This window comes from Dromiciops gliroides, chromosome 6, assembly GCF_019393635.1.
Source record: "Dromiciops gliroides isolate mDroGli1 chromosome 6, mDroGli1.pri, whole genome shotgun sequence".
NCBI lineage: Eukaryota > Metazoa > Chordata > Mammalia > Microbiotheria > Microbiotheriidae > Dromiciops > Dromiciops gliroides.
The window spans coordinates 278560479-278584881 of NC_057866.1; the positions used below are offsets into that span (position 1 = coordinate 278560479).

At 45.9% G+C, this 24403-nt stretch overlaps 3 non-coding genes across 3 annotated transcripts; 2 read left to right on the top strand and 1 right to left on the bottom strand.

Annotated features, from left to right (window-relative positions):
* Window positions 1–10014: 10014 nt before the first annotated feature.
* Window positions 10015–10087, bottom strand: TRNAR-UCG. The gene has a single exon. It is a non-coding gene; the product is annotated as a tRNA-Arg (tRNA).
* Window positions 10088–15069: 4982 nt separating this feature from the next.
* On the top strand, window positions 15070–15142 carry TRNAK-UUU. Its single transcript has one exon. It is a non-coding gene; the product is annotated as a tRNA-Lys (tRNA).
* Window positions 15143–21099: 5957 nt separating this feature from the next.
* Window positions 21100–21172, top strand: TRNAR-UCG. The gene has a single exon. It is a non-coding gene; the product is annotated as a tRNA-Arg (tRNA).
* Window positions 21173–24403: the final 3231 nt, after the last annotated feature.

Consider the following 24403-nt stretch of genomic DNA (forward strand, 5'->3'; position numbering starts at 1 on the left):
ATTAAACAATTGGGGGATTTTTTTTCATGATGAACATAACTGGCACCCCAAATGTGTTTAAGATGGTTTGTGTGAAACTCTCTGTAGTCAGTGGCATTTGAACATTTTTGTGATCCAAAGGTTAACTATGGCTACTGGACTCATTTGCATAAATTAAAAGTATGATGGTGTCATGAAACACTCCACTGAAGTTCTCAGTCAGTGCCTTGTTGAGTCGTGGCCATGGCCATAGTGTCTCAGTGGCTAAGCCAGTGGAACACAAATTCTAGCAGGCTATACCAACCTAGAAGGCCTTTGAGTATGAGTGCAACAATGTACTGTGTATGTAGTATTCAAGTACTACGCACAGAATTGGAAAATTAAATATCAGGTACACGTTTTTGGCCATAATATGAAAAGGGTCCAAATCTCTGCCACTGGAAAACATGCTCACACAGACAAAATAACCAACTATCCTAAGGATATCAACTGGAAACAAAGTTTATATATATATATACATATATATATATACATATACTTATATACATATACACATGCATGTATGTGTATGGAAATCAACTAGAAATGATTGAACATATGTGTTCAATGTGTGTATAAATATATAAACACAATACATATATAGAGAGGTTCCTTCCATTCTAAATCGATAATTCTACTAAAATTACATTCTTCTCATAGCTTTATGAAGAATTATGTCAGGATAAATTTCAAAGAAGAAATTCATCTTGTCAATTTTTAGCATCTCCTTGTCTTTTACTTTTTTCTAGTCTGAACATGTCAACTCAATGAGTCAAAATGAAAATATCCCTGAATGAATTCTTTTAGACTTTAAGAGTTTCTCCTTGTGACATCTATTTAAAGACTACAATGTGAGGCAATTATATGATACACAAACCACAAGTTCCATATTATGTGTGTCTTTGAGCATTTTAGGTAAACACGATTCTTGTTCGTGTATGTATGCCCAACCCATTCCAGAATAAGAATCCCTTCTACATTTCTGAAGAATAGGCAGCCAACATTAGGTGGAAGATGTCTAATGAAGGAGCAGTCCATTTCATTCTTTGATAGCTCTGGCTGTTAGGATGTCCCCCCTTAATGTAGCATATGTGAGTATGACACCCTACCCCCAAATCTTATTTCTTTTTTCCTACCTGCACCCACCCCAGGTTAGGCTAGTTCCCCAAAGGGATGACCACCCTTTGGGATAACGATAGTAGGTAAAACTATACATCTCATTCACAACTGCATTTTCTGAACCCCCATATGTATGCTTTCCATTTAAATGAATTATCAAAGATGGCATCATTAATTCTAATAATGGATTCTGAAGTTATTTATGTTTTTTAGGGTTTTTTGCAGGCAATGGGGGTTAAGTGACTTGCCCAGGGTCACAGAGGTAGTAAGTGTCAAGTGCCTGAGGCCGCATTTGAACTCAGGTCCTCCTGACTCCAGGGCTGGTGCTCTATCCACTGCATCATCAAGCTGCCCCCATTAATTCTAAAAGATGGTATATTTTCTTTTCTTTTCTTTCTCATGGTTTTCACCTTTTTTCTGATTCTTCTTTCATAATATGACTAATGTGGAAATATGTTTAACATTATTGTACATGTATAACCTATATCATCATATTGCTTGCTCTCTTAGGGAGGGTGGAGGGGAGGGAAGGAGGAAAAAATTTGGAACTCCAAATCCTATAGAAATGAATGTTAAAAACTATCTTTACATGTAATTAGAAAAAATACTATTAATTTTAAAAATAGAGTGATTTCTAAACAAGAAGGAAATACAACATTAAGACAAAAGTAAAAATAATGAAAACGTAATGGTTCGCCTTGAAATCTGGGTAACACTCTCTTATCAATGCACACATTGTGGAAGATGGTAGTTGAAGACTGGGCACAAATTCACAGAAACCTATCACTGAAACATATGGGCAGGGGAATTTCTGTACCCAAGACTACTTTGGACTCTGATCCCTGGCTGGATAAAGCTGTCACTGTAACCATGTTAGGCTCTTTTAACTAACAGCTACCTTGAGCCTGAGATCAGCAGGGTTTCCCAGGTCAGCTCCTTTGACTGAGACACCGAGACAACATGAAAGTCTTTTAGTGAAGAGCTGTTTCCTTAAGTTTGGCATCTGCAAAATCATCCAGGCTGATTCTCCAGGGGCTTTGAGGGGTTTTCCCTTCTCCAACCACAGAGGGCAGCAAAGGGCAATGTGGGTGGGCTTCTGAAAAAAATTTCTTCTCTCTCAGGCTGTAGATGGTGCTAGAGAGCAAGGCCGCCTTTCTCCAGCCAACCCTTAAAAGCGCATAGAGGGGCAGCTAGGTGGTGCAGTGGATAGAGCATGGGCCCTGGATTCAGGAGGACCTGAATTCAAATCCGACCTCAGACACTTGACACTTACTAGCTGTGTGACTCTGGGCAAGTCACTTAACCCCCAACTGCCTCACCAAAAAAAAAAAAAAAAAAAAAAGCACATAGGATGCAGTTCTCCTAATCAGCTCCCAGCATCAATGCTTTCCTCACCTCACATCAGCTTCCTGCTTCAGTTGCAATTCTTGTCTGTGTCAGTTATCAGATACTAGCTTCTGTCAGATTTTCAGCTCAATTGGCCTCTGTGCACTGTATCCTCTCTTCTGGCTTCTGATATCCCAGATTCTATGAGCAGCGTCTCTTATCAGCCTTAATGGCAGGCATCTGCCATCCCTTCTCAATGCTGTTTACCCATGGCATCTAGTGCCTCCAATCAGGGCCTCCTTGTTTTTAGTGATTCACCTCTATCTTAGCTTTAAAAATTCAAAATCCATTTTTTCTTGCAAATATATAAGAGTTGCTTAGCTCCAAACAGTTCTTTGATTCAGTGTCCCATCAATAAATTTTCAAGTGCTAAAAACAGTTATATGTGAGTCAATTACTGGAAAACAATTCACTGCAGTGATCTTTATAATCGGTCACTCTTTAGCATGTGAACTGGCTCACTTTTCCAGGACCAAGCTGGCCACAGCTATACTCAGGATTCTAGGGTACCTTGAGGGGATGGGTGGTTCTCTTTGTTTCCTTCCATCAGCTTGAACCCCACCAGCATTGTTAGGCAGCAGATAGCTAGCACCCCAGTTTAACAGGTTAATATTAATTAGCTTTTACAAAAGGATATTTACATTGAAGATACAGTGAGAACAAAAATTACAAACATTGCTTGGCAAAATTACAGTGACCAGTAAACTGGACAGAGGTAGAGAAGATCCTGGTGAGAAGAATTCTGGATTTGGGCGTTGAAGGCTCTGGGCTAGAATTCAGCCTGTTGCTGCCTCTTATGCTCTGCACCAGGCTTCTTAAACGTTTTCTACTCGCAATTCCTTTTACATGACCCCAGGTATGTAGGTATATAAAAGAGGTAGACATAACCTTTTACTGTTGCCAAACTTTTGGCAACTCCCACATTTAATTTCACAATCCCATATGGGGTCACAACCCACAGTTTAAGAAGTTAGGCTCTGGAGAACCATGGGCAACTCACTTTCCCTCCCTGGATTTCCATATCTCATTTCTAAAATGAGGTATGGGGACCATTTGGGCTCTGAGGTGCCTTTCACCCTCAGTCTATCATCCTTTGAGCATTCACAATTGTATTTCATGTTTTCCCAGCAATACTCACTAATGCCAAGCCCTAACCCTACACTTCTGAAGGGAGACAATGTTTATTGGGTCAACTGGCACAATTCAAGTCAATTAAAGTTTATTCAGGGCCTTCTTTCTCTCTTTCTGTCTGTGTCTCTATGTCTATGTCTCTAGTTTCTCCCTCCCCCTTCTCTTCTCTTCTCTTCTCTTCTCTTCTCTTCTCTTCTCTTCTCTTCTCTTCTCTTCTCTTCTCTTCTCTTCTCTTCTCTTCTCTTCTTTTCTCTTCTCTTGGTGGTGGTGATGGTGACATAATTAGCAAGGGTGACATAGAACTCTATATAAACTTTAAAGTTTGTCACACCTTTTACATGCATTGCAACAGGGGTTGGTGTCCCAATTTTATAGGGGTGGAAAGAGAGTCCAAGGGGGCCTGGCTCTGGGCCATTAAGTAGGGCCATTAAGTAAGACCACTGCTAGCAGGGACTAAAAGTGGAGGTCAATGTAAATGGAAACACCAGACCCCTAGGTCATTTAGCAAGGTTCCTCCAAACTCCCTGGGGACCCCCACTCTCCAATACAAAATCCTCCCTGAGGCATTTAGAGACCTGCCCAGTTGGCCTAGATGAGTGAGGTTGCCACTCTCAGGGTGGACAGAGACAGAGAGAACTCAGAAAGAAGAGAACAACTCCCCTGGCATTTAGGGGCTGAGAATAACCTCCCACCTTGTAGGCAATGGCCTGTTCCCAAAGAGGAGAATAAAGACCCTCAGACTGAAAGTCAGTCACTCGTGGATCGAGCCCCAGCCCTGGATTCAGGAGGACCTGAGTTCAAATCTGGCCTCAGACACTTGACGCTTACTAGCTATGTGACCCTGGGCAAGTCACTTATCCCCAGTTGCCTCACCAAAAAAAAAGAAAGAAAGAAAGTCACTCTAACCTGAACAGAGTGATTCAGACTTTGTGAAAACAACCCAATGATAACAATATAACACGTCCTTCCTCAACTGAGATCCAGCACCCTGAGGTCTCTGTCAGGGGCCTGCAGGAGGCAGCATCTAAGTTTCCAGAGGGCATTGTTAAATGTTCAATATGAAATTTACAACTCAGGGACCAATTTATTATTTTGTTAATTTCTAGAGTTAAGAAAATGGTAGAGAAAATTTTAAGGATTCAGATTAAACTTAAAAACATTAACATTTACCAGCCTTCCTGGTGAAGGCTTCCTCACACCTACAGCTCTATACCAGAGACAAACCTTGGCTCCTGAGCCTTGGAGCCCCCAGAAAGATGCAAATCCCCAGCTGCCCCACTGAAGAACACCTCCTACTCCTAGCCCAGCACTCTCAGAGCCTGCCAGTCAGTAGAGAAACATTTATGAAGCACCTGCTGTGTGCTTGATGTGAGATGGAATTTAAGGTTAAATTGATGGTGAGTGTTCCAAAAGAATTACAAGACTCAGTGACTCAGTTTCCCAAGTTTTATTGAAATACTGTGGGTGACCACAGGGAGAGAACCAGAATAGTGGAAAGGTATCTCTCAAATAGTGAAAGAAAAGACAGTTATATTTATAGTATGGATAAATTGATTATCAGTCTCATTACAATAATCTCCACCTTAGGGAGGTACAGAGGAGGGCTTATCCTAATTTGGAGTTCCTGGGGTCCTGGGCCAACCACTGAGGCAGGTACCTTTTTCTCTTTCTGGTTCCCATGGCTAGTTTCAAAACACCTTCATTTTTCATGTATTTCTAGTTTTTTTTTTCTTTCTTTTTTTTTCAGTGAGGCAATTGGGGTTAAGTGACTTGCCCAGGGTCACACAGCTAGTAAGTATTAAGTGTCTGAGGCCGGATTTGAACTCAGGTACTCCTGACTCCAGGGCCGGTGCTCTATCCACTGCGCCACCTAGCTGCCCCTCATGTATTTCTAGTTTAAGTTTCTATAGCCTGTCATTTTACTTAAGGCCTTCCCGGCCTCACTCCCTCTGTTCCCACTGATTACTCTGGGTAAGAGAACCCAGCATCCCTTAGCTGGGGGTCTGACTCCCTCTTGGAGCTCAGATTGAAGTAGAGCTCAGCTTTTAGGGTTTCCTGTTAAGCCTTTTCACCCCCCACATCAAGCTGAGCACGGTGACACCGGCCTCCGTGCCATTCCTTGGACAAGATGTCCCTCTTCAGGCCTTGTCTCCGGCTGCCCCTCGTGTCTGGAATGCTCTCACTCTTCACCTCCCGCTCCCTGGTTTCCTTCAATGCCCCAGCTAATGCCCCATCTTCTCAAGCCTTCTCTGATCCCCCTCCATGCTAATGCCTTCTCACTCTTAACTCTCTTAGATTCCTCCTCAAGCTTCCATACAGGGTCACTTCCCTCTCCTATCCCTCCATGCCCCAGACTTTCCATTTTGTGCATTGTCTTCCCCGAGTACATGGAACCTTCAGGAGGCTGGAGCATCTTTGTTCTTGGTGTCTGAATTCCCAGCACAGTGAAGTGTAGTTTTCACAAAGATTTTAGGCTCCCCATATTCTTTGTCAGAGTCTCTCCTCATTCACCCCTGTGGTTCCCAGGACTCATTCTTAGTCCTCCCCCTAAAGAAGGAGCCTGTGGCTGTAGAAAGGAGACTTTAATCAAGGGAAATCTGTCTGAAGATGCTTGAAGAAGGAGATGGACTGAAAAGAGGCAAGAAAAAGGCCTGCTCCCCTTGGGGGCCTAGGTCTGGGGTTTTTGACTCCCTCCCTTCTTTCCCCCTTTTCCCATTCCCATAAGGATCTTCTCTCTGCATCAGTCCCCTCTAATAGAGGCATAGCTACAAAGTGCCTGACAGTGGCTGGCAAATTCATCCATTCACTTTTCTGACTGTTTTACTGGATATGGATTAATTGCCAATGATGCTTGCTTCACTGTTTATTAGTCTTTACACTACATGTTTAATGTCAGCACAAATATAGAATTAGGGTTAAATGCCTGTTCTTAACGGCTTACAAGATACAATCTTTCTGTTGCTGTGACTGCTGTGAAGAGAGAGGAGGTTGCCCCAAGGTTAATAAAAAAGCAGTTTGAATAGGAAGCTCCTCCAGGGTCTTTTGGTTTGAGGAGACTGAGAGAATAAAACAAGATACTAAATGTCAAAAGGCTGGAAGACCCTGAGGTCATGTAAAGTAGGGGCAGGCCTTGGGAGACCACTTAAAATAGTAAATGCTCTATGGATTATTGCCTTATTGGGCTGTGCAAAAATGTCCTGGACATTGGCAGTAGTAGAGAGCACCCACAGAAAGGTTTGCACAGTCCCTTGAGAAGAGGAAAAGTCTCTCTGGAGAGAAGAGGTCTTCATGAGAAAGTGGGGGCCTGACAGCATGAAGATGAAAGGGTATGCTTAAATCAAATAGCAGAAACACTCCTATGAAATGAAAAGAATCAAAAGCTGGATCCCCCCAGGGCAGAAAGCAGTAGGGGCCTATGGGAGAGAAAGTGCTAGAATGTTTGGTTTAAAAGGCCATCATTAAGTTGGAGACAATGCAAGCTTCCTAAGAACAAAAGAGGTTGGGTCAACAAGGTGAAAAAAGGGAGGGGGGTGGTGGAAACTGGCAGCCAGTGAAGTTAGAAAAGAAGAGCTCAGGCAGATGCCTCAGAGGATCTGTTTTGCTATTTGCCCAGTATTTGAAGAATGTCCAGTTTGAACTTAGAGGGATCTATTTGGGCAACTGATTTAGTATCACCAGGACTCCAAGGCAAGCATGTGCCTCTTTGATAAGAAGGAATCTACTGACTATTGGTCATGTGAACGAGGGACACAAAAGGGGACCTCTACCAAGGAGAGAAGTAAACCCCAAGAGGGGATGAGGTTGGATGACAACAAGTACCCAACAGCTCAGAGATATGATGGTTTCTCATTTTAAAAAATGGAGTGGCTAGGGGCAGCTTGATAGCACAGTGGATAAAGCACCGGCCCTGGATTCAGTAGGACCTGAGTTCAAATCCGGCCTCAGACACTAAACACTTACTAGCTGTGTGACCTTGGGATTTTGCCTCACCAAAAAAAAAAAAATGGAGTGGCTATTCTAGGCAGCAGCAAATAGGCTGGTCTGGCTGGCACCTAGAGAGCAAGGGAGTAAGGGGAAATCAATCTGAAATTTGGGATGTGTGAAGCAGGATTGTGAGTACTAGCTGTTACTGTCCCAGTAAGGCACTGAGACCTGTCCTAGGGTCTGCAGGAAGTCATAAAGGCTCTTGAATGAGACAAAAGAAGGAGCTCACAGGAGCTTCCATTGAATTCCATCCCATTTGGTTGAGCTCCTCCTAGGGAGTGTGGGTGGTGGACCAAGTTCCCCAAGCATTGGGAGTATGGGGTCCTCCCTGAGAAGAATAATTTCTTTCTGAGTCCTCTATCCTGGGTCACCTACTTAGAGCCCTAGCATTTGAATGTCAGTCTTGATCTGAAATGTGGTTTGTTTTTTGTTTTTTTTCACGTAAGCAGTGGCAAGGCTAGGGGAGGGCTGGGGCTCCTCTTCTCTAACAAGAGTAGACAGACTTGGTCCTTAAGGGGCAAGAGTTAGTCAGAATGTGTCCATCCTTGGCAGCTTAAAAAGACATCCAGTGGGGAAACAGAATGGAGCCCTCTTCTAGTCTGAATTTGAAAGCTGGCCACATCTTTTTAGAAAGCAGGACTAGAAGTCAGAAGGAAAAGACTGACAATTATCCACAGAATTGTTCAGGATCGGCAAGAGGAAGAGATATCCATGGGGGCAGGGAGAAGCTGAATTTGTGACTTGGAGGCTATGAATTTCAATCCAGTATTAGCTGCTATATGACTTCGAGTGAGTCCCTTTGCCTTTGCTTCAAGGGGTTTGTGCAGCTGTTTCCCAAGATACATCTAGGAATTTGTAAGTTTTTAGTTCTTCCAAGGTAGTATGATTTAAGGAGAGGTATGTTTACTACCCGTTTGTGAGGTCATTTTTTCATTGAAATTTTTAATTTTTTGCAGGGCAATGAGGGTTAAGTGACTTGCCCAGGGTCACACAGCTAGCTAGTAAGTGTTGAGTGTCTGAGGCTGGATCAGAATTCAGGTCTATCCTGAATCCAGGGCCAGTGCTCTATGCATCTCTGTGGGGTCATTCTTAAGGCTCATCTCTTTGTCCTGGATTCCAATTCATCTTGATTCCTTCAGAACTTCAATCAAGAAATGGAGAAGAAAACCAAGCTATTAAAGGACATATGAAAAACTGCTCCAAATAATTAATAACAAGAAAAATGCAAATTAAAACAACTTCAGGTTCTGCTACATACTCATCGGATTAGCTAAGAGGATGAAAAAAAGAACGATAAATGTTGGAGAAGCTGAGAGAAAGAAGGCAATCAAACCTGTTGGTGGAGCTGAGTCATTCTAGAAAGCAACAACATTATAATGAAAAATACTTTTTAAAAATTGGAGAACTCTTATCAATGAAATGAACAACTAGAATGCTGGAGGACTGATGATGAAATATGCCCCCTACCTTTTACCAGAGAGGTGATGCACTCAAGAAGCAGAATAGTACATTTTTGTACATAATCATCGTGGGGATTTGCTTAGATTCTCAGTGCATGTTTGCTACAAGGATTTATTTGTCTTTCCTTTTTTCCCCGTAAAGGAGAAGGGTTAGTGAGAGAATGAAGGGGTTATAGAGGAATAAAAAACAACACACACACACACACACACACACACACACACAAAGAAAGGAAAAAGGGGTCATCTGGTCATCTTTACAAAACGCAGAGAAGGAGCAGCTAGGTGGCAGTGGATAAAGCACTGGCCCTGGATTAAGGAGGACCTGAGTTCAAATTCGACCTCAGGCATTTGACACTTACTGTGTGACCCTGGGCAAGTCACTTAACCTCATTGCCCCGGAAAAAAAACAAAAAACAACAAAATGCAGAGAAGAGAACAGAAAGAAGGCTATAAAGAAGTTCAGACAAGCAAGACAATTCTGAAAAGTATTGGTTGAACATATGGATTTTAAAAGAAAAGTGTGCATAATACAGTCATTTGCATTCCCTTTTCTAATGTAACTATGTAAATGGATATTTTATTTCATGTTTATTAAATTCGGAATAAAAATTAAGAGGGATGTGTTGGCACTGCGGCAGAGGGGACATGCTTGAGAGAGTCCTGGGGGTGGCACTTTATTGCCAAAGGATGAGAAACACTAGCTAGCACCTTCCTACCATCCCAAGATTGGAGGGAGAAAGCCCGACTTGGCAACGACCTGTCTCACCCTACAGAGAACGTCGGCTCTGTGTGAGAATTATCTCCCCTAGGGAGATTCCACTTGGTGGGCTCCTCTTTAGGTCCTGGGACCCTGGAAAAGTCATGCGGGCCACAGGCTGAGGAAAAAGGCCAGCTTTAGAGAAAGCAAAAGCCTTTTTGACCACGAAGGGATTCGAACCCTCAATCTTCTGATCCGAAGTCAGACGCCTTATCCGTTAGGCCACGCGGTCATGGTAATAACCTTTTCGAACCTAGTAAATAGAGGATAAGCCAATTGCTAGACACTGAAAAGTTAGAGTAAGGACAATTCGACAGATATTTGGAAAGTATCTCCTGAAGGGTGAAATAGACAAAACAAAATACAGGGAAGCGGGCTCTCCGTTCCTCCGGAGCTCACGTTCTTCCGGACAGTGAAACGGGTGCAGACACACGGAAATCCGCAGTCTGAGGGCAGGGTTTATACGCCTCCAGGGAAACCTCAGCGAGTGCCACGCCCAGCTCACCTGAGCTCAGGAGGCCGGCGGGAGACGGCCGAGGCTCACTGAAAGGGGCGGGCATACCAGAGCTGGGCGTGTCAGACTGATGTAGCCTTTTTAGGGAACTTGTTTCTGCGCTGCGGAGTGGCGCAGCGGTAGTGTGCTGGGCCCATAACCCAGAGGTCGGTGGATCGAAGCTACCTTCTGCTACTGTTGGACTTTTGGAACCTCGATTGAGTTGAGGGTCAGGACGAAGCAGTTAAATATACCACCCCAACGTCGAAAATGGGTAGATCCCTTGCTTTCCATTCACATATTAAAGTTCCCTGTTTTATTGGAAAAAATTAAAGAGACGCTACTTTCTAACATACTGAAAGATCTACATGCATCCAGTTAGGGGGGAATATATTGCATGCAACTTATACAATTTGTTGTTTAGTCATTCTCAGTCATCTCTGGCTTGGCAAAGATACTAAGGTGCTTCACCATTTCCTTCTCCAGCCCATGTTACAGATGAGGAGCTGAGGTAAACAAGATTAAATGACTTTCCCAGGATCACACGACTAGTTTGAGGCCCCATTTGAACTCAAGAAGATATCTTCCTGACCCCAGACCTGTACTTTATTCACTGTGCCCCCAATGTCTTACAATACAATACATGACATCATATGATACAGTATAATATATAATGTGATACAATATAATACAATATAACATTTTATAATGCCTGCTTTCTCTCCCAAAACTATCCCCCCCCCCCAAAAAAACCCCAAACAAACAAAAAAACACAACCCAACAACAACCCTCCACACCTCCTACTGAGGCCAGGCTCTGTCCCACATCTTCCCTGAGGAAGGAGGCCTCTCCCGGACCAGAGCCCTCTGTCTCCTCCTTTCTTGTCGACTTCATTCTGTAATCCTACCCATTTCTTTTCCTTTTCTTTTCTTTCTTTCTTTCTTTTTGCAGGGCAATTGGGGTTAAGTGACTTGCCCAGGGTCACCCAGCTAGTAAGTGTTAAGTGTCTGAGGTCGGATTTGAACTCAGGTCCTCCTGAATCCAGGGCTGGTGCTCTATCCACCTCGCCCCCTAGCTGTCCCTGGCCCTACCCATTTCTGAGGCTCATCCCTCTCTCTGTGATCTCTGATCCTCTTGACTCTGTCTCCTTTCAGCTCCCCTTGGGTCCCCTACAAACTCCTCCTTCTGCCTTCTCTTCAAGCAGCAGCCATTAAGAGAGGCCATTGCTGACCTTGAGCTTGGGAGGATGGGCCCCAAAGGGAAGCGACAGGCCTGCTTGCCTGAGTCATTCCTGCACCTCCAGGGCATCCCTGTTGGCCCCAAGTTTAAAAAGAAAACAACAACAACACAACCTCCTCTCCATGGCATTGGTCCTTCCTGGTCTGCCCTGTCTAGGTCTGGCTCTCAGTTTTCTCTTTCCCTGAGAATGGAGCAGAGATCTCAGCAGATAAAACATTCTAAAGTCAGGGATTTCCTCCAAATATCAAGCACTGAGAATCTCCCCCTCTGCCCAGTAACTGAGAGAGAAGCCGTCCAATAACACTGGCCTCCATGCTGTTCTTCCAACTCTTTGCCTCCCTACTGGTGCTCCCCATGCCTGGAGCTCTTTCCCTTCTCTTCCCTGCCTCCTGGCTTCCCTAGTTTCCTTTGGGTCCCATTTCAAGTCCCTTTCCTCTGTTTACCCAATCCCTCTACATTTGAGTAGGAACCTTCTCTCTTTTGATCATCTCAGATTCATGCTGCATTTATCTTGTCTGTACATAGTTGTTTGCATGTTGTCTCCCCCATTAGACTGGGAGCTCCTTGAGGGTAAGGACTGTTTTAACCTTTCTTTGAATTTATCCCCAATGCCAATCAATTAGGCAATGACTTAAACAAGTTGTGGTAAATGATTGTAATGGAATACTATTGTGTTATAAGAAAAGGCAGGAAGATGGATTTTAGAAAAACCTGGAAAGACTTATATGAACTGATGTAAAGTAAAATGAGCAGAACCAGGAGAACATTGTACACAGTAACAGCAACATTGTGCAAAGATCAGCTATGACTGATTTAGCTCTTCTCAGTAACACAATGATCCAAGACATTTCCAAAGGACAAACAATGGAAAATGGCATCCAGCTCCAGAGATAGAACTGATGTGTGTTTCTTTTGTTCTGTTTCTTCTTTTACAACATGATATCGAAATATATATTTTACATGATTGCACATATATAACCTCTATAAAATTGCTTACTTTATTAGGGAGGGGGGAGATGTTGGATAGCAGGAGAAAATTTGGAACTCAAAAAAAGTTTAATGAATGTTAAAATTTACATGTTATTGGGAAAATAAAATACTATTTTTTAAAAAAAGAATATATGCCTAGTGCTTTACACAATACTGGGCACACAGTAGACACTTCACAAATGCTTTTTGATTTGACTTGACAATATCTAGTCAAAGTTATTTCCACGGGGAGGGAGCACTAATACCTTTAGGTACCAAGAAAGGCCTCCTGTACCCCTTGGTACCTCAGCTGAGAGGAGCAAGTGAAGATGACTGAATTCCAGCTTTGAGGGTCAGTGTGGTTAAAAGCATTGAGGTGGGAGATGGAATGGCTGCTTGGTGGAACAGCAGATAACTCAGCATGACCCCTAGAGGGCAAGAAAGAAAATCGTGGGAAATGAACCTGGAGCTTGGGAAGAGTGTCCAAACATCGAAGAGGATGGAGATGGAGAAAAGGCCATTGGATCTGACAACCAAGAGATTGTTTGTGACTTTGGAGAGAGCAGTGTTGGAGGAATGATGAGGCTGGAAGCCAGATTGTAAGGGCTTGTTAAGGAGAGAGTGACAGCCTCCATTACAGAGATAGAGAGAGAATCAGACAGAGAGACAGAGACAGAGAAAGAGGTGGGGGAGGGAGAGACACAGATAGACAGAGAGACAAAGACAGAGAGACAGAGACAGACAGAGGGAAAGAGACAGAGAGAATCATTGAGTGCCTCCAGGACAGGGTTCTAAATATGTCATGGACCCCAACTCTGCCCTGTAGTCTGTTCCATGAAACCTGTGTCCCTCCTCTCAGAAACATGTTTTGAAGCACATAAAGTGAGATACACAGGCTTATAAAGGAAAACAAAAGTTAGCGAAAATAAAAAGTTATCATTTTGTTCCTATCCAAGGTCACAGAGCCTTCTGAAATCTTTCCATAGATCCTTCCATGGATCCCAGGTCAAAATCTCTCTGCTAGCAAATAAATTCAAGTCAAGCAGTATTATTTACACTTGACTTTCTCTCTAAACTCACTCCACCCCCATCTGCTACTCAGGAACAGAGGTTTAGAAACTGAGGTCAAACCCCAACTCCAACCCCATATCACACTCTCCCCCCATTCTGTTGCCTCTTTCTCCTTCTCCCCCTCCTCCTCTCCATCCTCCTCTTCCCCCTCTTCCTCCTCCTCCTTCTCTTCCTCTACTCCAGCCTCCTAAAGCTTATCTTAGGCCCACACCTTACCCTGGATGCCCCTCCTCTTGGCTCTTTCAGGATCTTGTTCCAGCCATTATTGGCCCCTTTACCAACAATTCCCCCCCCTTCCTCCCCCCCCCCAGTATCTAATAATGATAAATATGAAACTACTTAGCACATAGAAACCAAGTCGGAAATGGAATAAATGCCCTTTGGGGGACCTGCAAACAGGCAAGAGACTGAGGGAAGCAGAGGCTTTTGGCTTCTTTCCTGGAGTGGCCCCCTTAGCAGCTGTCTGGTAAGGCCTGTGGACTCCTCAGAACTGTATTTTTAAAAGCCCCAAATAAAACACAACCAATGATATTGAAATGCACTTATACAAATTCTAAAGAAAATCAAGTTCATGGGCTTCTGTTTCAGAACCTCTGGACTAAAGGGAAATGAATTTAGAACCTGGGCTAGCCCCTAGAAAGAAGAGACTGGCAGAAATATCAGGAGGTGTCATGCTTTAGAGAGAAACACCCATAAAATGAAGAAAAGCACTTCCTTGGAGGAGGATTATCCTATTCAGGCCCTGCTTTTCTCCAATGTCCCAAGCAATCCCCTGCACTCCCTCCTGAAACAGCAGAGGCTCAGCCCCCCTCTCCCAAAAGGAGTCCTGCTCCTCCTATAACTCCCAAAACCCAGACCAATGCATCCTGAAGTCACCATCTCCCCTGAGGCTAGGATGATTCCAAGTGGCTTCAGCAATAATACTAAAGGAAGGCAAAACAAAAAACAAAAAAAGACTAAAGGAAAGGTCAGGAGGACTCTCTGACATCCTCAGTTCCAATCCAGCAAGGCTTGTCTCAAGCTCCTGGGTACAGAGAAGCTGCCTGGTAGCCTGGGCAGGTGCCAAGCTTGGGTCAGCCACACTCAGGCCCTGTTCTCTTGGAACTTACCCTCTGTCAGTGAGGGAGGATACAGATGCGGCCAATCACTTACCTGCCAGGTCTGACCCCCTGAGTGGAATGGAAGGAACACTGGGCCTGAGGGAGCAGAAACCTTGTCTTCTAGCCCTGATTCTGACCTGGCCAAATCCCTGAGCCCCCTTGGTCTTAGTATCCTCATCTAGAAAACAGACAGAAAAGCCTAAGAGCAGGTGTCAATCCCTGGAGGCAGGTTTGTCTTTGGGGATGGCCATGGGGGCCAGGAAAGCCAAGGCCCTCCAAAAAAAAGAACAGTCTCTGAGGCCTCTGTTTATCAGATAAGTAGGAAAAGGTCATGTCTGTGAAGCTTGGATAGCTCAGTTGGTAGAGCATCAGACTTTTAATCTGAGGGTCCAGGGTTCAAGCCCCTGTTCAAGCAACCTCTTTGTTTTTCCTTATGGAGACCACAGGAGATTTGGGGTAGAAATGATGGTGGCTGAGGAGTCTGTTTTGAAACAAGCCTTTCCTCTGGGGCCAGCCTCTCCCTTGGCAATGGGAGGCCACGCTGAGAGAGCCAGGGGCAGAGCCAGAGAGAGGGAGGGAGACAGAGACAGAGACAGAGAGAAGGGAGACAGAGAAAGCAGCCTACAGAGGCTGACTTGAATATATTTCCCCAACAGCCCAATGACTGTCTTCTCTCTGGAATGTGGTAGTAGATGGGCTGTGAGGAATGCTCTCAGTCAAACATGGGGTCCCAGATGGGGACTATCAAAGGCTCATGGATTAAAGGCCCATCAGATTCGAGCCTATCAATTTAGAGCTGAGGCCCAGAGAGGCCAAGAGAGGCCCAGTGACTTGGCCAAGGTCACCCGTCTGAAATCCTCCACTTAGTCAGCAAAATGTTTTTCTTAAAGACCAGACTCAACAATATCACCACCCTCTCCTCAACCCATGCCAGTGGCTCCCTGTGGCCTCCAGGAGCAAATGCAAGGCCCTCTGTCCTTCAGAGCCTGCCTGGCCCAATCCTACCTTCCTAGTCCCCTTACACCTCATTCCCCAACACATTCTCATCCATTTACACACTGGCCTCCCGGCCTTCCTCAAGCAAGACCTTCCATCTCTGAGCCCTAGGCATCTTCTCTGGCTGTCTTCCATGCGTGGAATGGTCCTCCTCCTCGTCCTCCTCCCTGCCTGAAGTGCTCCCCCTCCTCAGCTCTGCCTCCTGATTTCTGGGGCTTCCTTCAAGTCCCAGCTAAAATGCCACCTCCTACAGGAAGCCTTCCCCAGCCCCTCTCCATTGCAGACCCTTCCCTCTGTTAATGATTTCCTCCTTATCCTAGATGCTGGTTTGTTGTCTCCTTCCTTGGATTGTGAGCTTCTCCAGGTCAGGGCCTGGTTTTTTGTTTATTGTTTTTTTTGTTTGTTTGGTTTTTGGCCTTGCTTTGTCTCTATCCTGGGGCTTACATAGTGCTTGGCAAGAGGTAGATGCCTAAGAAATGTTTGTTGACTGATAGAAGGAGGTTTTGATTCTTCTACTTCTAAAAAGCAGGAGGAGGGCAGCTTATCAAGAGTGGTAAAAGCCAGGCAGAAGGTTTTACATTTGATCCTGGAGGTGATAGGGAGGGAGCAACATGGTAAGACCTGGGTTTTGGGAGGCTGACTTTGATGGCTGATGAAAGATGGGTAGGAATGAGGGGAGCCTCTCCTGCCCTGTCAATGTCAGCCTCAGGGACTGTTTGCTGCTCTCCCAAATAGGTATTCCAACTACCAAGGCTCCTCCCACCCATCTTGTCCACCTCCACCCCGCCAGGGCTAGAAGGCAATCACGTTCACTCTTACCATTCTTAGGTGCTTGGACAGCCTGGGTGACTTCCCAGATGGCTCAGGAAACTTCGTGGTCCTCTCCTAAGTGGCTTCATCTTTCCTTTGGATCTGATGGAGAGCAGGGGCTGGGATTGTTCCCCCGGGTCACTAAGAGGGGCGATTCCCCACCCCCAGCTCCCCCTACCAGCCAAAATGGATTATTTCCTATTTTGTAAATTAAAAAGACATAAAGCCAGCTGGACTAATGGAGAAGGTAGCTACCTTTAGAGATGGAGAGTGTACATTCAATTCCCTGTGTTTTCTCACACCCTGTTCTTCAAACATCTGTAGGTCTTGCACTCCCAAGGGCTAAAGACCAGCAGTCGCCTGGTGTAACATACAAAATGTCTGCTTTTAGATCTGAACACTGAAGGTTCAGTTCTTTCTGTCTTTTTTCTTTTTTTTTCTAGAAGCCTGTTCTTTCTCTTTGCCCTTGACCTCTCAAAGACTAGAAAAGGGTTTGGTTTTTTTTTTCCCCATCAGGATGGGGACAGCATGAAAGAGATGGCTGACTCCCACAGAAAAGCACCTCCCAAGCATGCCCTCTTTCTGCTCTCTCTTCCTGCCCCATCCTTTGAACAGAATTCCTGCAACCCATGAAGGTTCCCCTTAAGCTTAAGAGGGAGGGATTCTGCCCTCTCCTCCTTGGGGAGATCATCTCTACGATGAGGTAACCCTTGGAGAAAAAGCTGGGGTGGCTGGGACAGACATCCAGACTGGCTTATGCTCCTGCCTCTTCCCATGCCTCCTCTGCAGCTGTACTTGTTCACCCTACCTTGCCATCGTGCCCTCTGGAATTCCTCTTCTATTGTGAACAAACAGCTCTGCTCCTCCAGATTCACTGCCTTCCCCTCAAAACACACACACACACACACACACACACACACATTACCATGTATACATTTTGCATTCCAAAAGTCCTTTAGGGTATGAACTGTGACATTTGATTACCTATAGTGAGTGCCTAACCCAGAGCCTGGTGGAACTGAATTAAATAGATTTAAAAGATCTGTCAAGATCTCCCAGCAAGTCCTCTCCTAATAGGGAAAAGATTCCTCAGTCTTCTGGGATTCTTCCTTCCCTCTAAAATTCCGATCAAGTCTCAAACAATCTCTGTGCCCCAGGTTTCTGCCTGGGTTAGGGGAGGCTCTATCATCAATCCTTGAGACTTTGGGTTATCTCAAGAGACTTTGAGGATCTGTGTCTCCATCTTGGTCCCTAGAGAGAACTGGCAGGACAATACACTAAGGCCAGATGGGAAGGGAGTTTCTTCTTTCAATAAACTTTTCTTCATATCTTCTGTTCTTCTATGATCCAAGTTTTCTCCTGTATCCCAACCCTCCCTCTCCCTCTTCCAGAGAGCCACCCATCCCTGATAACAAAGGCAGTTGTTCATACTTTTTTATTTAGCATTTTATTTTCCCCAATTACATGTAAACATTTTAAATATCCATTAACAAAGGCTTTTTAAAATAAATAGTGCAAGAAGAGTGGGAAAATAATTAGCAAAACTGACCCATACATCCTGAAAACCTTTCCCCAGCACCTTCTCTAAGGGAATGGGGGGGGGTGTCTTCTCCCTTCCCTCCTTTAGGCCAAGCTTGTTCTTTCTTATTTTAAAGAATTTGCATTGGATTGTTTTGTGTTGGCTGCTGTTTTCTCCATCTATGATGCTGTAGTCACCATGGAGACTGTTTACTTGGCCTGACTTACTTCCTGGTGCATCAGTTCATATACATCTTCCTATGTTTCTGGGCAGCTATCGTATTTGTTGGTTCTTACAGCAGCTAAATGTTGTTAAATTCATGCTCCTCCATGTCTTTAGCCATTCTCTAATCAACAGGCATCCACTTCATTTCCAGTTCTTTGCTACCACAAAAGAAGTGTTGCTGTAAATATTATGATGCCTAGGTGAAGGTCTTTTAATGCAAGAGGAAGACTTGGCGTTTGAGCCTGGACACTTTCTCTCACCTCCTCCCCACCACCTTCCATTATATTCCTTTAAATTAGGCTTATCTTCTCTGTCCCAGGGAGATTGGGATATGGGAGAGGGCCCTAGGCAATGGTCAATGACCAGAGAAGTGAGGAGGGGAGGAGAAAGATATGGGTGGATCCTACCATCGAGCCTGAAGAGTTGATGGTTGGTTAGTTGGCTGTTGTCCTTCATTCTCAAAAAGGACCAAAATGGCATCACTATGTTAGAGTCAAGTTACACCGTGTCTGACTGTGACTGATTAGACTAATGCGAGCTTGGAATGCTCTGCCACAGGTCAGGCACAAATAATCCACATGAACATTTGGTGTGGATTCTCTAAATTTGTGCATCTCTTTGAGCTGCTGCACTTCTGCTTTGCTCATAGAGCACAGAACCTTCTCTGATGAGGGCACACCATACTGGGCAGTCCTGTGCCAGTGTCTTCCATGTCATGCTATCAATGCCAGAGTTCTTAAGAGAGACCTTGAGAATAGTTCTCCATAAAATAGTCTTTTAGCCAAACATACATTTGGCATTCTAACGATGTGGCCAGCCCTTTGGAGTTGCCCTCTCTACAACAGAGCCTCAATGCTTGGCAGTTTAGCTCAAGAGAGGAACTCAGTGTCTGGTATCTTATGCTGCCAGGTGATCTTCAGAATCTTCCTCAGGCAATTCAAATAGAAGAGATTCAGTTTCCTGCATAGTATTGGTATACTGTCCAGTTTTCACAAGCATTTACAATGGTTCTGTAGACCTTTTGTTAGTCAGTCTAATACCTCTTCTCTCCCACCCTTTCCTTTGGAACCTCCCAAATGCTGAGCTAGCTCGGGCAATGCGGCCTCAACCTCATTATCAATGTGTACACCCCTGGAAAGTACACTGCCAAGGTAAGTGAACTTATCCACGGAATTCAAAACTTCTCCCTTTGCTGTAACTGATGGTTCCTTGTATGAATGGTGTGGTGCTGGCTGAGGGAACACCTGTGTTTTCTTGGTATTAATTTTCAGGCCAAAATTATCACAAGCAGCAGAGAATAAGCCCATACTTTGTGGCATCTCAGCTTCAGAGGCTACATTGGGTGCACAATCATCTGCAAACAAAAAATCACGCACAAACACTTCCTCTTGGCTTGTAGCAGTGAAAACTGGGACCAAGGATACTGCCTTCAAATTCTGTCTCTGACCCTTCCCAACTTCCAGACGTTGGGGACATACCTTTACCAATTTCCTCAGCTGTCAAATATGAACTAGATAGCCTCAGAGATAGCGCCTGGCTTTTAAGAGACTCATAGCACCCTTAGGAACTCCCTCAACCAAGGTGGCTGAACAAGGTTCCTATGATTAGCAGGGAGTGGCTTCTGTCCATGACCTCAGGGTTATGGGTGGGGCAGCATGCTTCCTACAAACAGATACTTTCTGACTGTGTCTTCCCCTATCTCCTTCCCTAAATCTGTCAGCTCTCTTGTAGGGTGGTGGGAGGGCATCAGAAATACCCTCTTCCTGTGATCCTTAGCCCATCATGCTAGGAAGTACCTTAGGGAGCCTTATTTCCAAATTAAGAGGATCACCGTTAATTAGGACACCCAGGAGGGCACAGGCCAGACTTTCAGTAAACATTTATTAATAGCCTACTTAGTGTCAGGCTAGAGATTCAAATAAGGTAAAAACAAAAAACAAACAAAAAAACTGTCCCTGCCCGCAAGTAGCTGCCAATCTAAGGGGGCGGGGAAGAGACACTATGCAAGCCACTCCATGGGAACAAGCCACAGACCTGGTTAAGTGGAAGTGGTCAGCTGCAAATCCCAATTCCCCCGGAAAGAGAGATCTTCCCCAGCAACCCCGGGGAGCTGTCCCATCCTTTAATGCCTGACTGTGCTCCCCTGCACCCAAATGAGGGGCCCATTCCCTAAAGTCTTGGCGCAGCTTTTAGCTATTAGAATTTAGGAACACTCTGACAGTGGGAATAGTGGAAACTCCTCCGGCTCTCATTCTGAAGTCTTCAGTGGCTCCCTATTGCCTCCAGGAAGGATGAACAGATCCCTAAAACTGAGAGACCTTCACAGACCGGATGCATCTAGCCCTCCGTTCAGACGAGTCAGCCCCACTGGCCTATCAGCAGCTCCCTCAAACAGGCATTCCTATTTGAATGTCCAGCCTCCGGGCCTCTGGCCAGGCTGCCCCCCAGGTCAGAATGCAGCCCCTCCCCCGCTTTGCCCTGTGGGCAACCTTAGGTTCCTTGGAAGGCCAGCCGAGGTCCCAGTTGGCCCAGGAGGCTTTTGCTGGCTCCCTCCGTGGGGGAAGGACTTTGTGAGGACTTGGTCTTTCGATCTATGTGAGGGCGTGTCCCGGTGCGTCTCAGTAGAAGGGAAGCTATGTGAGGGCAGGGCTGGTTTGTTTTGTGGTCCGTGGCCGGGGCTCGTAGCCCAGGCCGTGGGGGTCCCACAGGGTGTGGTTGGAAACTTTCTGGAGCTGGGCAAGATGGACGCCTATTTTCTTTCAGGTGGTAGCAACAATCACAGCCGGTCTCCTGTGGGCCAAGTGCCGGCTGATATGTGTGGTGATCACGTGGCCTAATGGATAAGGCGTCTGACTTCGGATCAGAAGATTGAGGGTTCGAATCCCTTCGTGGTTATTTCTTGCCACAGGTTTTTGTTCACTGGCCCTCAGCTGTTTAGGGAGACACAGTGTTTAGGGATGGAAGTCTTCCTGGAGGCGACCTTTTTTCCCCGGGCCGCACCCCAGCAGGGCTAGCAGCGCCCCTTTACCTTCCCCCCCCCCCCCCCCCCCCCCCCCCCCGCTTCCTGCAGGGCTGGCCCTCTCCCTTTGCGCAGGGGGCTTTCACCACAGCTGCCAGACCCAACCTCGATCACTGCCGGAAGGAGGAGGGGGTGGGGGGGTGGGGGAGGTCTCCTCGCTTACCCCCAGAACCTGCCCTTCCTCTGTCCCTTGCAGACAGGCCTCGCCCACACAAGGGGATCCTGCGGCTTTTGCTTTCTCTTTTTCTCTTCACTTCCGGAGATCCGTTGACTTGACAAGCGGTCCCCAGCCTCCAGCCTCCCCGCCTTTGTACTAGGCTGGGGCTGGGACTCTCCTCATGGACCGTACCCTCGGATAGGATTTGTCTGGGTTGGATTCTCTGCCAGAGCCTTGGAGAGCCCAGACCCCACCCCCACCCCCACACACTTAGTGAAGCATCAAAGGAAGACCCTGTGTGGAGGGGTGGGGGAGAGCCGGGTGCCCTGGGGTCCTTATCCTGTCCCAGGTTTGACCCCCGAGGAAAATTGCTATGGCACACAATGACTCGCCCGAGGTCACGAAGTTAGAAAAAGTCGCAATGGGGAATCTGCGCTCAGGTAGCCTACCACCCCAGGACCAAAGGGTACCTTTTCCACTCCTCTCAATCCCAGAAAGGGAGCTGGGAGTGGGTGTCCTGCATCTCTCTGGGTTTGGGGCCTCCCCTCCCTCCAGACTACTCTCTCTTACAGACCCAGGGCAGCCTGGATTGGTTTTCTCCAGAGACCTGCTCAGGCAGCACTTCCGGACAGGTCCTGCTGGGAGGGAATAGAACTGACTCTGGACCCCACCGGGGAACCAAGGAAAGAAGGCTCTAGGAGAAGGGAATAGTGTAAGATGGCAAAAGGCATGTTTGGGGAGCCATGAAGAAGGTAGTGAAGAGAGATGAGGATGACTCAACCTCCAGTTAGGAAAGGCACTCAGGAAACTGCTGCTGGGCAAAGTCCTTGCTAGACTCTGGGAGGCCCGGGGCAGCCTCCCCTTAGTGGAAAGAGAGAAGAGATGGCCACAGGGAGCAGATAAAAAGCTCTCTCCCCATCTACAGCCGAAGCGAGAAATCTCTTCTGGAACAGGCTTCAAGCAATGAGGGATTGAGGGGCTTCTCAAATAAGATGAGACAAGAGGACTTCCCGTTTATCACATTCTATTTTCTCCCATTTCATTGGGCCCACACCATCTGTGGGAGGGGAATGTTGTTCTCAGATACAGAAAGAGGTGTTGGAGTTCAGAAGACCACCAGGGCTCAGAAGAGCAGCCTTGGAGGGTGGAAGTCCCCTGATAGGAATCTGGCCACTAGCAACACTTCCCACATGGCTGATCCCCCGACCCAAGAGCTGACTGCAGCATTCCAAGAAAACTTTTCCCATTTGACAAGGACAGGGATGGTCTTATAATAACAAAAGAATTGGGGGTTGTAATGAGGACCCTTGGGCAGACCCCCACCAGAGCTGGATAATGGGAAGTGATGAGGGTGCGCTGGACTTGGACATTTCATATTCTGATGGCAAGAACTTTGTTTTTGTTTTTTAGTGAGGCAATTGGGGTTAAGTGACTTGCCCAGGGTCACACAGCTAGTAAGTGTTAAGTGTCTGAGGCTGGATTTGAACTCAGGTCCTCCTGACTCCAGGGCCGGTGCTCTATCCACTGCACCAGCTAGCTGCCCCTGACAAGAACTTTGAAAGACACAGACAGTGAAGAAGGAATCTTCCTTCTGCATTCATGTCCCACCCACTATGCATTACCACCCTCCAAGGCTCTGTCCTGGTGGACTACACGGGGGTTCTGTGTGTGTGTGTGTGTGTGTGTGTGTGTGTGTGTGTCCTGGAATCTTTGGCAGTGTGGTGATATCCACACACTCCTCAAATCATGGTTTTAAATGCATAAAATAAAATACATAGGATTAAAAAGGAAACCAATTATGTTTAAGTACAGCTATAAGCTAGTATTAGATAGAGTGCTGGACTTGAAGTCAGGAAGACTCACCTTCCTGAGTTCAAATCCAGCCTCAGACACTTACTAGCTGTGTGACCCTAGGCAAGTCACTTAACCCTGTTTGCCTCAGTTTCTTCATCTGTAAAATAATATGAAGTAGGAAATGGCAAACCACTCCAGTATTTCTGCCAAGAAAACTCCAAATGAGGTCACAAAGACTCTGAAACAACTGAACAACAACACAGTTATTGAAATAGTTTTTAAAATAATAATTTCGGGGCGGCTAGGTGGCACAGTGGATAAAGCACCGGCCCTGGATTCAGGAGTTCCTGAGTTCAAATCCGGCCTCAGACACTTAACACTTACTAGCTGTGTGACCCTGGGCAAGTCACTTAACCCCATTGCCCCGTAAAAAAAAAAAAAAAATAATAATAATTTCACAGACCCCAAATTAAGAACTCCTGATCTTTACTATTTTGACTGGTGATCTCATCAACTCTCATGGGTTCAGTTATCATTTCTATGTCAATGATTCTCAGATCTACTTAACCAGCCCTAACTTTCCTCCTGAGATCCAGTTTGACATCCCAAACTACCTACTGAATATCTTCAATTGGATGTCCTAGACATCTCAAACTAAAATGTATGATCCTTGAGGGCAGGGACTGTTTTTGCCTTCTCTGTATCCCAGTGTTCAGTACAGTGCCTGGCACTTAGTAGGTACTTAATAAATGCTTCTTGATTGCCTGCCTATCTGACAAAATACCTCCATAGGAATATGTATGGGGGAGTCAGAGGAACAGCCCAGGTGCAATATGAAGGGTGGCTTGTTGATAAGAGAAGGGGCTTTCCAGAAGCACTGAGGCAGGGGAGGGGAGAGTGACACAGGAACAGTGGAGGTATGAAGGAGCAGGAGGGGGATGCCAGGGAAGGGAGCTGAGGCCTCAGCAGCCTGTGACTGGGACAAGAACAGGGATTGTGCAGTCATGGAGCAGGAGCTGTCCCATGGGAACAAAGGTGGTGCTGAATCTCCAATGCCTCCGATGAACTGGGAGAGCAGGGCCTGGGTCTTAGAATCAGGAAGACTTGCATTCCAGTCCTGCCTCAGGTACTGACATCTGTGTGGTCCTTCCTGGGC